The 9,663-nt window shown below is 38.7% G+C and overlaps 1 protein-coding gene across 1 annotated transcript in view; it reads right to left on the bottom strand.

Moving 5' to 3' along the window:
* The window catches only part of Plxdc2 (plexin domain containing 2), a 436,538-nt gene that overhangs the window by 132,601 nt on the left and 294,274 nt on the right, over positions 1-9,663 (bottom strand). The gene's annotated exons all lie outside the window — the stretch shown is intronic.

Genomic DNA, 9,663 nt, shown 5'->3' on the forward strand with positions numbered 1-9,663 from the left:
TTTTTTTTTTTTTTTTTTTTTTTTTTTTTTTAATGGGAGACTTTTGATGACTGCTTCTATTTCCTTGGGGGATATAGGACTATTTAGTTGATTTATTTGGTATTGACTCAGCTTTGGTAAGTGGAATCTATCAAGAAAATTATCTATTTCATTTAGATTTTCAAATTTTGTGGCATATAGATTTTGAAGAAAGTTCTGATTGTTTTGATTTCCTCAGAGTCTGTTTTTATATCCCCTTTTCATTTCTGATTTTGTTCATTTAAAGAGTGTCTCTCTGCCTTTTAGTTAATTTGGCTGAGGGTTTGTCTATCTTGTTGATTTTCTCAAAAAACCAGCTCTTGGTTCCATTGATTCTTTGAATTGTTTCACTTGTTTCTAATTGATTGATTTCAACCCTGAGTTTAATTATTTCCAGCCGTCTACTCCTTTTTGGTGTGTCTGCTTCTTTTTTTTCTCAGGGTTTTTAGGTGAACCATTAAGTTTTTTGAATGAGATGTTTTGAATTTCTTCTTGAAGGCACTTAGTGCTATGAGCTTTCCTCTTAGCACTGATTTCATTGTGTCCCACAAGTTAGGGTATGTTGTGTCTTCATTTTCATTGAATTCTAGGAAGACTTTAATTTCTTTCTTTATTTCTTCCCTGACCCAGCTGTCATTTAGTAGTGAGTTGTTCAGTTTCCATGTGTGTGTAGGCTTTTTGCTATTTCTGTTGTTGTTGAGGTCCAGCTTTAGTCCATGGTGATCAGATAGGATACAAGGGATTATTTTAATCTTCTTTTATCTGTTGAGACTCGCTTAGTGACCAACCATATGGTCTATTTTGGAGAAGGTTCCATGGGGTGCTGAGAAGAAGGTAAATTCTTTTGTGTTTGGGTGTAAGGTTTTGTAGATGTCTGTTAGGTCCATTTGATTCATGACCGCTGTTAGAGACATTGTTTCTTTGTTTAATTTCTGTTTTGTTGACCTGTCCTTTGTTGAGAGTGGGGTGTTGAAGTCTCCCACTATTAATGTATGGGGGTCTATATGTGGTTTACGTTTTATTAATGTTTCTTTTTAAAATGTGGGTACTTTGTATTTGGGGCATAGATATTCAGGATTGTGATGTCTTCCTGGTGGAATTTTCCCTTGATGAATATGAAGTGTCCTTCACCATCTCTTTTTATTAATTTTGGTTGAAAGTTTATTTTATCAGATATTAGAATGCTTGCTTCTTGGGTCCATTTGCTTGGAAAACTGTCTTCCAGCCCTTTACCCTCAGGCAATGTCTATCTTAGTGACTTAGGTGTGTTTCTTGTATGTAACAGATTTTTGGGTCTTATTTACATATCCATTCTGTTAGTCTGTGTCTTTTTATTGGAGAATTGAGCCCATTGATGTTTAGAGAGATTAATGACCAGTGGCTGTTAGATCCTTTGATTTTGATGTTGGCTGTGGTCGTTAAGTTTGTGTGTTTGGTTACTTTTTGTTTTACTGTAGTGAGATTAATTTTTTCTGGTGTTTTCTTGAAAGTAATTAGTTTTCTTGGGTTCTATTTTTTCCTTCTAGTGTCTTCTGTAACGGTTGATTGTGTGTAGGTATTTTTGAAATTTGTTTTTGTTTTGAATATCTTCTTTTCTCCATCTATGAGGACTGAGAGTTTTGCTGGGTACAGTAGCCTGGGCTGACATCTGTGTTCTCTTAGGGCCTGCATGATCTCCATCCAGGCCCTTCTGACTTTCATAGCTTCTGTTGAGAAGTCAGGTATGATTCTGATGGGTTTGCCATTGTATGTTACTTGACCATTTTCCCTTGAAGCTTTTAGTATTTTTTTCTTTGTTCTGTATACTTACTCTTTTGATTATTATGCGGTGGGAGGATTTTCTTTTCTGGTCTAATTTATTGGGTATTTACATATAAATTATTGGGTATTGTTCTTGTATTCTTATAGGCCTCTACTTTAAGTTGGGGAAAATTTCTTCTGATCTTTACTATGGAACCATTGAGGCAAAACACAAATATGAAGCAGTGATAAATACTCAAGTCACCAATGAGAATTCATGTTTTAGTTTTGTGAACACTGTGCTTTCTTTAATAGACCATAAGCAGTTATGGCTCTAAATGTTGGTTTCTATTTTCTGGCTAAACCTATTACATACACAAACACACACACACACACACACACACACACACACACACACACACACACACGCTTCCACCAGCTTCTAGCACATGAATGGCATTACTGAAGACCTTTTACATCAAGACTGTTAGACTGTTAGAGTTAGTTCTTGAAACACCCCTATCAGCTTCTCTTGGGGCTTATTTTGAAATGCAGATTCTTAATCCTTATGCAGTCTACAGAATTGATTTTCTGAAATGAGAAGTCAAAAACTATATTTTTGTTTCAAAGGCACTCTAGAGATTCTAAGCACATGAAAGTTTTGTGACCCAGGAAAATCTTTATGGGAATATGGGAACCCAAAGAGGCTGTTTCGTGAGTCTCAGATCACTTGGCCATTAGACTTCAGGGCAAAATTGTTCTACAGCCCCTGTGCTTCCAATTACACTAGACAGGTTCCCTTTTGAGCCAGGCCTTTAACTCCATGCCAGTAACTTTAAATAATTTGTTCAGTTGGTTTACTTTTCAAGTTTTCTATGCTTTGGAATCACTTGGAGAAATCCTTGGGGTCCTCTTCCATGGTTTCTGATTTGTAGTCTGAACTGGGGTTGACAATCTGTCTGGCTCATTTGTTTTGCAGTACTTGTGATTGAACTTTAGGTCCTGCACATGCAATGCAAGCACTCCACTGAGCAGGGCTCTTTTTTGTCCTATTTTTTACTTTATTTTTATTAATTTTAGCTTATTCACTTTGTATCCCAGCTGTGATCCCCCCCATCCTCTCCCTCTTCTTCTCCTATGTCTCTCCCCAGGCCAATGATAAGGGAGGTCCTCCTCCTCTTCCATCTGACCCTAGTCTATCAGGTCTCATCAGGACTGGCTTTTTTTTCTTCTTCTGTGTCCTGGTAAGGCTGCATCTCTCTCAGGCGGAGGTGATCAAAGAGCCAGCCCATGAGACCATATCAGAGACAGTCCATGTTCCTATGACTGGGAAACCCTCTTGGACACTGAGCTGCCATGGGCTACATCTGTACAGGGGTTTTAGGTAATCTCCATGCATGGTCCTTGTTTGGAGTATAAGTCTCACAAAAGACTCCATGCCCAGATTTTTTTGTTATTGTTCTGTTGCTCTCCTTATAGAGCTCCTGTCCCCTCCAGGTTTTTCTATGTCCCCCTTTTTTCATAAGATTTCCTGCACACTACCCAATGTTTGCTATGAATATCAGCATCTGCTTTGATACCTTGCTGGGTAGAGTCTTTCAGAGGCCTCCTCTGGTAGGCTCTTGTTCTGTTCCCTGTTTTCTCCCTCTTCTGATGTCCATCCTGTTTGTCTTTCTGAATGAAGATTGAACATCTTACCCAGGGTCCTCCTTCTTGCTTAGCTTCCTTAGGTGTACAGATTTTAGTATGATTATCCTATATTTTGTCTTATTTTAAGACACGATCTCATTATGTTGTGTTGGGTAGCCTTGAACTCATTCTGTATCTCTGGCAGGTTATGATCTCAGCCTCCCCAGTAGCTAAGATTACAGGTTTGGATTGCCAAGAAGAGCAACCGTCTGTACACCTCGCACATTGCCAGGCAATGCTGATGCTCAGAGGACCACACCCCTGTGGTGTCTGCTACTATCGCAACCTCCCCTCTCAGACAGGTCCTCATTACTCTGTGTGTTCTCCACAGGCTACTTCGAGGGCTTCCAGGGTCTGAACTTCCTAGACAATACTTCTCTCATTCTTCCTGTTTAATACCCAAGCCTTGTGGTCTACATAGCCCCCAATTTGTCTGCAGAGACTCCAGCATAGCTGCAAGAGCCAAGATGTGGTAAAGACAGTTGTGAGGTCAGGAGACTTTGTTTTCCAGAGACACTTGAGTAGAAAACTGAGCTGGAATGGGATAAGGTGACAGGGGAGAAGCTAATAAAGGCCTACCAGATGATACTTGGTTCTGGAAATGAGGGAAGAAATGGTACTTGAATTAGCATTTGTTTTAAAGAAATTAATTCCAAGAAAACAAACAAACAAACAAATATGTGACGTAGAACGTGCAGGCTCAATATAGAGTGCAGGCATGAGGCCTGTAGACAGTTGTCTGGGGACCGAGGTGGGTGACCAAACAAGAAATGGGAAACAGTTTGAGAGCAGAACTCCCATGCTCCCTCCCACCACTCTGAAAAGCCTCTGTCCTATTCATCTAGAATGTGAGGAGTAATGGAAGTTTGTTTTCTTTGTAAACTCAGTTATGTTATGTGAACACGTGTTTGTTTAATTCTAAGTGTGGGATTTCCGCTGGGCTATAGCTTGTCCACAGCTGTCAATTGTCTCATGCTGTGTGCTGCTCTTGCCGGCTGCGAATGCCCTACCAAGTGCAGGATAGAGAGGGGCGTGTTCTAGGGCTCTGAGGGTATAAATCTGAGAGACTAAAAAGAGTAGCCTGCTGTGCTGGGGTGTGGTGTGGAGCAGTTTGGACAGACCAGAGCCATGGAAGGCATGGCAGTTTGGAGCAGACAGAAGGAGAGAAGTGCTTCAGAGAGCATCTGATTGGAGGAGCCTACTGGCTATGTTTGCTGTTGCTGGAGATTGGTATAGAGCCCTAAAAGAGCACCTCCACCCTAAAGAGCTAGAAGAAGAAAAAGGGCTCCCTCTAACCTTCTCTCTCCTGCGTAGTGTTGGGAGGTTGGAAAGGAGGTTGAGGCTATACACCCCAAATAAAGTAGAGATTTTAAAATGAGCGCTACAGTGGAGGTCTGCTAAGGACTGGCTTTTGCTTTGATCTTTCATAATCAGTCTCAGCGTGGGTAATGATTCTGGAGCTACACAGAATTTTTAAATAGCCTTGCTACTTTAAGTATTTTGATTAACTGATTATTAACCTTTAAAGGATGTGAAAGTATAGAAATAGGTTTCTATTGACATACAATTTTAGAAATAACAGCAAAGCACTGTTGACTTTGACCCTGAAACATTAAGCCACAGGATATGTTCAGCACTGTCATGGGTGGAGACAAGAGCTCTCTTGCCTAGAGACATCTCTGTGTCTATCATATCATGTTTTAAACCTGGAAAATATGGAAGCATTCTGTAAACTTAAAACACTCATGATAATTATACACATACTTCAGTCTTCTGATCATGTCTGCTGGGTCGACTTCACTCAAGGTTTTAATGTGTGCCTTCTGTCATCGTCTACGGTACAGGTAAAGATAGACCATTCCCTGCCTCATCTCCTTCCTCTGCTGTAACATGGGAAGGATATTTATTGCTTTCAATGGATTTCTAATTTGACACAAGATAATACAATGGTTTCACATTCTTTGTGAAAATGAAGGGTGAATTATAAATAAGTACTTTAGTGCAAATTCAGGTGAAGATATTTCTAATGTAATGTTAGTAATGGTTGAAAAATAGCTCTGACTGCAAAAATGATTTACTTTCTGGAGTGGCACAGAGGCTTATTTTTGTGTTTCTGTATAACACTAATGGAAACCACTTTTTAGTATAAATGCTTTCATTGAGTTTTAAAATTTGCTAAATATTTCTATTCTTTTGTTTACTGCAAGACCAAGGTTTCAAGTTTCAAATTTTATTGAACAGTGCTGAGGTTGAACACTAAATGGTAGATAGGTGAGCAAGGGGATCTGTTTTGTTTGTTTGTTTGTTTTGTTTTAAATACAATTTAATATCAATCAATGGGGGTCTTTTATAATGATTTGCTTCCTTCTCAGCGCCCTGAACTCTGGTTGTGCCAGAGTAAAAGAAAACGATTAAAGACCCCAGCCTATAGTTCAGAGAGCTGAGATGTCTGCTTCCTGTGGTGACCCACCTCACCAGATTCTCTGACGATATTTAAGCACGCATGACCATCCACAGAAGTCACTGCTGTAGCCCCGATAATATTGGAGCCCAGCTTTCTGAATTCTAATTGAATTACTCCATCATTAATGGATGGAAACATTTGATTTTCAAAATGTAAGCATGACTAGAATAAACTAATGCTACCGACCAAGTGGCACTATCAGCTCACCCCACCCCTTTTGTGATTCCATGCTTATTCAGTTTCCTGGTCACTTTTAAGAACTATACTATCTGACTTGCTACTTATGAAGCATCAAAATTAATAAAAAATTACTAGTTTTATAGATGTCCCCTTTTGTACATAATATGACTATATGATTCACAAAGACTGGAGTAATCCTTTAGGCTAGCTACAGTATTTAGAAGAATCAATGTGTTTTTGAATTGGTGCTTTAATTCTTCCAGTTTTACTCTAGAGGAAACAGTGTGACCTGTAGTTGTCCCCAGGAGAGATTGTTCCATCCTGCAGCAGAGGATAGAGACGCTACCCAATCAATTTAGAGGCTACTTCAGTGAGCTGCTATGACATAAAAAGTTGTACAGTATTTCAAGCTGCTTTATTTATTAACAAATAACACAGCAGTAATTTGGCTTTTACTATCGTATCATGGGAATTATCAATTTCCTTGGCTACCACACAGAAGTTACATCACCAAGAGAAAATACTGTAATCTTGAGCATTAATGATTCCAAAATTCTTAGAAGTCAAAGTTTGTCTTAAATACCTAAATTTTTTCTTTTATTTTTGTCGTTGAATATTTATTACAACACACTATCTTCTATGTTCTGATGCTAAGAACTAAAGATAGCTTTCTTAATATCAATGTCAAGAACGTAGAGGCCACTTGTACTGGTATATGTTAATTTAAAGACTAATTGCAAGAAAGGAATGAGCAGCATGAGACCATGTGAGAGGAGAGAACACATAATACATTTTATGATATATATCATAAATCATTTATATATATCATTTTATAGATATAATTTTATATACATAATATCATTTTTAAATATAAGCCATATATATATATATATTTGATAGCTTCCAGTTTAGTGGTTTTAATGGGTATCCTGAGTGTTCAAAAAAGTGGGTCTCTGTGCCTGTTTGGTTTCTAATGAAGGAATGAAAGGGGATGAATCTGGATCAGATGGGAGAAATGGGGAGGAATAGAGAGAGGGGATACTCAAATCAGAATATTATGTGAAAAAAAACCTATTTTCACAAAAGGAGAAACTTATTTTATATTTTAAATGTTTATTAAATTTTTTTAAATCTGTTTCTTCTCATACAAATTACTCATTGCCTGTAATTTCATTCCCTTTTATAAAGTTACACCTTTCAGCAAATTATAAAAGTAAATATGATTTATGGCTCTAAGACTTAGAGTCTTTAAGAGTCAAATAAGATTCTCTTACTTGAATCTTAATGATGTTTAACAATACACTATAGGTTTTTCTCTTATTACTTTATGTGGCAGTTTAAATAAGAATGGTTCCATAGGCTAATACATTTGAATGCTTAGTCACCAGGAAATACCACTACTTGAAAGGATCAGAAGGATTAGAGATGTGGCCTGTTGAAAGAATTGTGTCACTTGGGGTGGGGTGAGCTTTGAGGTTTCTAAAGCCCTTGTCAAGTCCAGTGTCTCTCTCTGCCTGCAGATCAGTATGTATCTCTCAAGCACTTCTCCAGGACCATGCTTGCCAAAATGCTCCCCACCATAATGATAACAGCTAAGCCACTGAAACTATAAACAAGCCCCCAATTAAACGCTTTATCTTTTAAGAGGTGCTGTAGTCAAGGTGTCTCTTCACAATAATAGTGTGGTGACTGAGGCAGAGGTCGGTACCAAAGAGCAGGGTATTGCTGTGACAGGCCTGACCATGCTGTTTGTTGGAGTAATGTGGAAGAATTTGAGGCTTTGGACTAGAATAAGAATAGTGGTTGGACTTTTAAAGTGGGGTTTAATGGGGCATCCTTGTAGGAGCATGGAAGTGTGATTTGGACTGTGGGGGGGGCAGCTCCAGAGGTTTCACAGGGGAAGGTTTATTTTTTTTATTTATTTTATTTTTATTTATTTATTTTTTTTAACATTTTGGTGAAGATTATGGATGCTTTCTGTCCTTGTTTAAAAAAATCTGCCTGAGGCTAAATTGAAGAGTTTTGGATTAATGCCATTGGTAGACAAGATTTTAAGACAGCCTAATATTGACCATATCACGTGAGTATTTGCAATCACTCTTATGGATATATATATAAGAAAGGGAATAAGCAAGACAAAGAGAAATACAAAGTGTACAGTATGAGGAGAAAAACAGCACCAGGATGTCTAATGAATCTATGTGTAATGCTCAAGGAGTCAAAATGTTTAAAGGAATAAAGGCAGTGGTGACCTCAAGCCGAGACCCAATTCAGCCAAGCTTCCAACTTGTGAAGAAGAATTATAAAAAAGCTTAAAGGGTGAAAAAAAATCAACAACAGGAGTTGATACAAATGTAATTGAACAAGGGGGCCAGCCCCATTAAGGAGCAGAACTTGGCAGCTCTGGCCATGTAGTTCTGGCTTTTGGGTCAAGGACATAAGAAAGGGGTGGTTGAATCTCCCTCTTTGGCTAAGAAAGCCCCTGACACTGAGACATGTGTCAAAGTTGTCTCTACAAGGAGACGTGGAGAGGCCATTGTGTGAAACAGTGAAGGTGAAGCCTCAACTCTGCCAGAGACCCCAAAGTGTGGAGGATAGCAGAGTCATGGGATGCCATCAAGAAAAACTTCAGGCTGGGTGTATAACCAGCCAGAGATAGAAGCGTGTTGCATATGACAACACGCTTGAACTCAATGGAGTTCAAGATCTGAAGATCCTTTTGACATCAGATGTGGGGATGCCGAATTTGGGGTTTGTCCTGCTGGATTTTGCACTTGCTTTGATCCAGTATTTCCTCACTATGCTCCCCTTTCTCCCTTTCTGAATGGCAATGCACATTCTGTGCCATTGGAAGCTGGAATTATGTGATCCGCTTTTTTTTTTTACAAGGGCTATTTAAGAGAGTACCTTCAGTCTCTGAAGAAATTTTAGACTTAGAATTTTTAAGCAGTTGGGACTTCTGAAGTTGAACCGAATGCATTATGATATGGCTACAAGCCTGTGGTAGCTGGAGAGCGAAATGTAGTGGTTTGAAGAAGAATGGCCCCCATGGCCCCATTCATGTATCTGGATGCTTAGTCACCATGATGTAACTATTTGTAAGGTTTAGAAGAATAAGGTTGTTTGGCTCTGTTGAAGGACCTGTATCACTGGGATGGGCTGTGAGATTTCAAAAGCCCATACCAACCTGAGTGTCTTTCTCTCTCTCTCTGCAGATCAGGATGTAGCTCTCAACTAGTTCTGCAGCACCGTGGCTGCCACCATGCTCCCTGCCATGATGAAAATGGAAAAAAGTCTCTGAAACTGTAAGACCCAATTAAATGCTTTTTCTTATGAGTTGCTGTGGTCATAATGTCTCTTCAGAGAAATAAAACAGTGACTAAGACAGTTTATATGTCCTCAGAAGAAATACAGGGTTTAGATTGCTGTCGATATGACTGGTATATCTTTTTTTAAATTCTTTATTAATTACACTTTATTCACTTTGTATCCCCCCCCCGTGGTGGTTCCCTCTCTCCTCTGTCTATATGACTGGTATATCTTTTTTTAAATTCTTTATTAATTACACTTTA

Source organism: Psammomys obesus, unplaced genomic scaffold (genome assembly GCF_907164565.1).
Source record: "Psammomys obesus unplaced genomic scaffold, mPsaObe1.curated_primary_1811, whole genome shotgun sequence".
Classification (NCBI taxonomy): Eukaryota; Metazoa; Chordata; class Mammalia; order Rodentia; family Muridae; genus Psammomys; species Psammomys obesus.